We start from the raw sequence: 6,000 nt of genomic DNA, 5'->3' as shown, positions 1-6,000 counted from the left end.
TGTGAAGGCATTGTGAAGGTTCTCATATCCCTTGTAAGAAAGCTTTGGAAACACACAGACCTTCCTTGCACTTCTACACAGACCTGTAATTTCCTTGGACCTGTTACCCCAGAAATCCTCTTGAGATGAACGATTATTTGAGAAATATACCTTAGCAGGTGCTCTTCCTTAGGAAGCTTTTTTGTGATTCATACTTTGCTACTTTGCTCCTTCCCTGCTACATTCTCCACACTGAAAACTCAAAGACAAGGAAGAGTGCCAAAAAGATCTGTCATGTACAGGGACTATATTAAAAAGGTAACTCCCCATTGTGGGAAGGTCCACACATGAAGAACTCCCTCTAAATACAATTAAGCACTGAAAAGGAAAATTAAGTTTTGTCACAAGGCCATTGAGAAGATGAAAACTGTTTTAAAGTGAAGGTATTAATAAAACAATCCCTCTCCCACTGGCATTTCATTTGGAGTGTCATTGTAGAAAATACTACTTGTCTTGAAGGTAACATGACTACAAACCTCCCAACTACACCAAACATGTAAATATCCTGTGGCCTTTGTTGTTTGTTTTACACTATGAAGAAGAATCTGTGAAAGTGAACATTTTGTCTTTTTACTAGGTTTATTTAAGTGTTTCAGAGGACACACATACTTATGAAATTATGACAGCAATTTCCCTCAATTTTGACAATTGGTCATGTATGTGCAAAAGAAAGGGTCATTTTTTCCAAATTAAAACACTTCTAAGAAATATTGCTTCCACTGATGGCTTCACAGTTACCCACTGAGGAAATTCCAGAATTTCAAATGATGGTATAAATCAAAACCAAATAATTCCCCAGGAAATCTCTGAAATCTTGCATTAATTTACCATATTAAAGACAATACATATACATAACATGGTGAACAGATTACTATCTGATTTAACTCGATGAAATGAAAACCTGTGTGTACATTGAAACAGAACCGGAACCAGCGGCATGCCCTGTTGAGATCTTTCATGCGGTACAGCTCTTGCAACAACCTGTCAGTCTTTTAAACAGGAATACTGTCTTCTGTGTACACACATGGTCTGAAACATCACGTCAGAAAGGCAGAAAAGAAAATTTTATTAAATGAGGACTCTGCAGGAAAAGCCTACTTTTTTAGGAAAGTGACACCTTTGCAATGACACAGTCACTGGACTCGTGCAAGAAAACTCCACTATTTTACCATCCCTTCAAGCACACCTTCAGTCTCAAGAAAACAGAATCATAGAATTGTTAGGGTTGGAAGGGACCTTAAAGATCACCTAGTTCCAACCCCTCTGCCATGGGCAAGTACACCTCCCACTAGGATCAGGTTGCCCAGAGCTCCATCCAGCATGGCCTTGAAAATTTCCAGGGATGGGGCTTCCACCACCTCTCTGGGCAACCTGTGCCAGTGTCTCACCACCCTCACAGTGAAGAACTTTCTCCTAATGTCCAATCTGAATCTACCCACCTCTCGTTTTGATCCATTCCCCGCAGTCCTACCACTACCAGACATCCTCAAAAGTGCCACCAGGGACACATGAGCAAGTTAAATTTAAGAATCCCTGTGCTAGGAACTAGTTACACAGTATTTTCAAAACACCTATTTTATTCAGTCACTCTCTTAGAGCAGGTCTTAAATCTTGTCAGTTTAGTAGCATCTATTTCCTTTTTTTTTCTTTTTACAACTGAGGTGCAACAGCAGCTGCAAGAAGAATTAATGTAGAAACACATGACTATTAAAACCAGCAAGCACTTGAAAACTGAAAGTTTCCCCCTAATTTTCACTTTGTTTGCCACAGGTATCTGTTACTTTAAAGGCAGTAACCTTAATTATAAGAACACAACACCTGATCTTCTACCAAAGGAAACCAAATTCTAAACTAGTGGGTCATACAGTACAAAGCCCATTGAGGTAATGAGCACACGGAGTTCGTAGTGCTGGCAAGTGCAAGACATAGGAATGAAGCAATAAGCCACTTCTGCAAAGCTGCAGGACACAGAACATCCTTCTCACCTGGCTACATGCACAGGAGTTTAACACTGTCTAGGGCTCTTGTCCAAGAATGACAAGGAGCTGGGAAGGGAGGAAGTATCTTCCTGAAATATAGGCAAAGACCTGAGTGGAAGGAAGACTCCAAAGTCCTCTCTATGTGGAGAGAAAAGCATTTTTTAAATTAAATAACACAGAGAAACCTTGTACAAGAACAATTTTCTTACTTACTGGAGCAGTAACAAGTCAGTGGATTTGTTTTCATTAGTTTCTGAGCTAAAGCTCAGTCTCTCCTCCCCCTCCCTGGTCCTTGCATGTGCAATTCTTTCAACAAGATCTCTGTTACCTCTGACTGGAAATTCTGAGACTTTACCTCAGCAACAGCTATTTTCAGGCTGATTGAAAAAGTTAGTCGATTTCCTCCCTTCCCCCCTCCAAAACACATAAACTAATGGTCTGGGGGAAAATACTCCAAAGACAGTGAGAGGAGATGCTGTCCTAAGGGTGAAAATTATGGTGGATGGCTGTAGTTCCAGCGTTGCACCGATGATGAGAAAGCCAGTTTCAATGTAAGAATCAATTTAAATGTGCGGCATAAACTTTGCAGGTGTGAGTATTAATAGGGGACCTTCTGCCAAAAAAGCCCAGCCCTGCTAGCTGTCATCCAGAATTCATAATTTTACTGCTACAGTAAGCAGGATTTTATGAATAAATGAATTTAAAGTACCAGAAATGGGGCTGTCAACTGGTGAGTTCTAAAACAGGTTTCCCTGAAAATACCTTGTAGTGTCAGATTTGAACAACACACAGTGTAGTGAAATTATACATTAAAGCAGGAAAAGCAGAAATAGAACTGTTTATTTTAAAAGGTTTTTGGCATTTTTGTTACATGTTTTTTTTTTTTAAAGGGAATTAGCCTATGTTATATAGTCCTGGCCCTTTGATGACAACCATACAGCAACATATCTTTTTGGAAGAGCATTGGAGACATCCTACCTCCTACAGTACTGTTGACTGTAAAGGGTGTCCTGACTATTTTTAGTCAAGCAGCACAATGAATTTTCAATTTGAGAAGAGTAAGTGGAATGCAATTATTAGATCCTTGAAGTATTACTAAGTAGCAATCCACCTCTTATGCAAACCAGCAAGCACAACTGAAAGCTTATTTCTCCTTTATCTATATACAATCCACCTCTGAACAACCCATGTATGTCAGTTCCATTAATCCTGGAAGATAACATCCTAAACAGAACAGAATTTCATTCCTAAAAAGACAATGATAACTCAATATTATGTAGATCAGACTTTTTAGGCCAAAAAAAGAGAAGACTTTAGTGTTTTCTTTTGTTTAATTAAGACATCACACCAGTGCTCAGGATATCTGGAATTTGGTGCAACCCTCTAATGGCCTTTTCCAGATTTTATACAGCTTTGTGACCATGTCTTGAATCCTTCTATGACTTGACCAGTAGTGGAAGGAGTTGTTCTTGCTACTGCAGAAAGTCTATAAATCAGGAATACAGAAAAGCTTACAAATAAAATCAGTAATGTTGAACTCTGAACTGGATTAGTTTTCAATGTCATATTTTCTCAAATTGACTCAGCTAACTAGTTACATTTCAACACTTCAGGGCATACACACACATACAAGTTGTTCTCATCTACTTTGGAAATTCTTTAAACCCTCTTTACTGGTATATAACTGCAATTAATTTCTAGAAGGTCAGTGTCAGTAAACTGTAATTTGAGGCTCAAAATAAACCTACTAAGCAAATATATGCCTTTCATTTATTTATTTATTTATTTGTTTGTTTATTTATTTATTAAATAGAAGAACCCACAGGAATATAATGAAAGCAAATAGCTTAGCAAAGTAATGCTTATAACTTAGCACAGTTCTAGCAAAATCCATAATGGCACAAAAAGCACAACATGAACACTCCTACTTATTCTAACAATAGCTATTATTCCCAGGAGGACCAACAGGAGAAAAACACCTAACTCAAAAAATACATCTGGATGTTTAAGGGCAAAGGATACAGCAGGGGATCTTAAATCCCTCTGTAAGTAGAAGACTTGTTAAATAGAAGGTCTGAATAGTTACTGTAAGATTCCAGCCTCTGCCTCTGAACACTGGAGCCTTGCCTGGTCACTGACTCCAACTTGGATTTTTTTTGTAGTCAGCAAGTATTACTTGATCTAGTTTTCCATACTAAAAGAAGGGAAACGAGTCAGCAGAATACTCCACACTGCATCACTTCTATATAATGTTTTCAATAAAAAACTTCATTAAAGCAATGTACCTTCTATTAAATAATTTATCTGTACAGAGGTTCTACCATGTAGGAGATCAATTCCTCATATCCTTCCATGTGGCCCAATCCATATATGTAAATCACCTAACTTCACTCAAATGACCAGTCCCACTAACTGAAAGTGCAATTGTTTGAAGGACTGACTATAGTTTTATGCTATGAATCTCACATTGAGAGATTACAAACTCTCAAAGCCTTTACTAAAAAAAAAATCCTGAATGAAACTATGGCTTGGTTTTCATTCTCTGCTCCACTCTTGGAATAATGTAAGCATGGTATTATACTGGTATAATTTTGGCACTGCTACCTTGGCTGTGAAGGATGAGGAAATGGACAAGCAACAGCTTAATTAAGGTTCATTTTCCCAGAAAAAAAATTGTATGAACTGGGCACTGCAGGCTGTTATCTGCATAATTCCCTGTGGGGAATTATGTGACTAGAGAAGCTAGTAGGGAAGCTGTGACAAAGGACTAGTTAGTACCTAACTTCTGTCACAGGGGCTTAGAAGAAACAAAGCCAGAGCATATGACCTGTTCTGCAGTAGTCGCCAACAAAGCAGGAAATGAAAAAACATTGATTACTGAACTATGAAATAAAAGCAAATATTTCAGGCTGCAGGTGATGTTTCACTTCTATTATGCACGGTGCCATAAGCACCACACATTTCTAAGCAAATATATGTTAAAAATGCATTCACCTATTTCTGTGGAAAGCAGAGCTTAAAGAAGCAGAATGCAAAGAATGCTTTAAAAACTGTTTTCAGGGGAAAGAAACTGATGAAGTTCTCCTTCCAGCATCAAAGCTGGGGTGCAGATGCTGGGCAGAAACATAACATATACAAAATGACCTGCATTTTTTGGATCTCTGTGAAAATCTCTTATTTGTTATATTTTTAACTGCATCCTTGCCTAAGAGTAGTTAGCAGCTCTCTTTTATATGGATCTCTTCTAGGGTTAATATCAATAAAGCATGAGCACTGTCATGGGCAATTACAGAAGAACAGGCACTTCATTTACTGAACTGAGAGAGCAGTCCATCCTAACAGGTACTCAAATCCTGTCTTTGCTCAGATGAGATGCCATTTTTTTTTAGGACTAACACCTCAAAAGCTGGCTTGAGCAAAAGCACTATTGCCCTAGCCCTGCCATACAAGTCTCATGGAATAACAATAAATACACCATGATTGAGGGAATCAAAAAAAGCAAGCACACTTCTAATGAACAAGGATAAGTAATTATTAATAAAAACCCATTAGTTTAATAATTGCATTTATGACTATAAAAAGTTCAGATGCACATGCACAGACACATACATAAGGTGCTTCTACTTCTCCCCAGCTGTTGTAAGAATATTTCTGTTTCTATGGTTGCAGCTCTACTTCTTGCTAACTGATTCTTGGAGGGTTTTAAAAAGATAAAGACAGGCCTACCCTAGAAAAACTCATTACAGTGCACAGAATAGAACCTGGAAGTGGTCAACATAAAAAAAAGCTTATCTATGTAACTTGAATGCGAAGGCACCTACCTACTGGTTGGTATGAAGTTTGAGAGGCCTAATTTTTCTCAAAGGCATGGCAAATTTTCTCAAATCAGTGAAATCTTCATTGAACCCACAAAAACTCCTCAATTTTCAACCACATCACTTTAAACCATGCAGAATTGTTATTACTTATTTTATCAACATGT

The 6,000-nt window shown here is 37.9% G+C and overlaps 1 protein-coding gene across 1 annotated transcript in view; it reads right to left on the bottom strand.

The window, feature by feature from the left end:
- The window catches only part of FBN2 (fibrillin 2), a 148,652-nt gene that overhangs the window by 98,571 nt on the left and 44,081 nt on the right, over positions 1–6,000 (bottom strand). The window lies entirely within an intron of this gene.

The sequence above is a fragment of the Chaetura pelagica genome, unplaced genomic scaffold (assembly GCF_000747805.2).
Source record: "Chaetura pelagica isolate M959 unplaced genomic scaffold, ChaPel_1.0 scaffold145, whole genome shotgun sequence".
In the NCBI taxonomy this organism is placed as follows: domain Eukaryota; kingdom Metazoa; phylum Chordata; class Aves; order Apodiformes; family Apodidae; genus Chaetura; species Chaetura pelagica.
The sequence above is the reverse complement of the archived record's forward strand: the minus strand, read 5'-3'. Positions and strand labels throughout refer to the sequence as shown.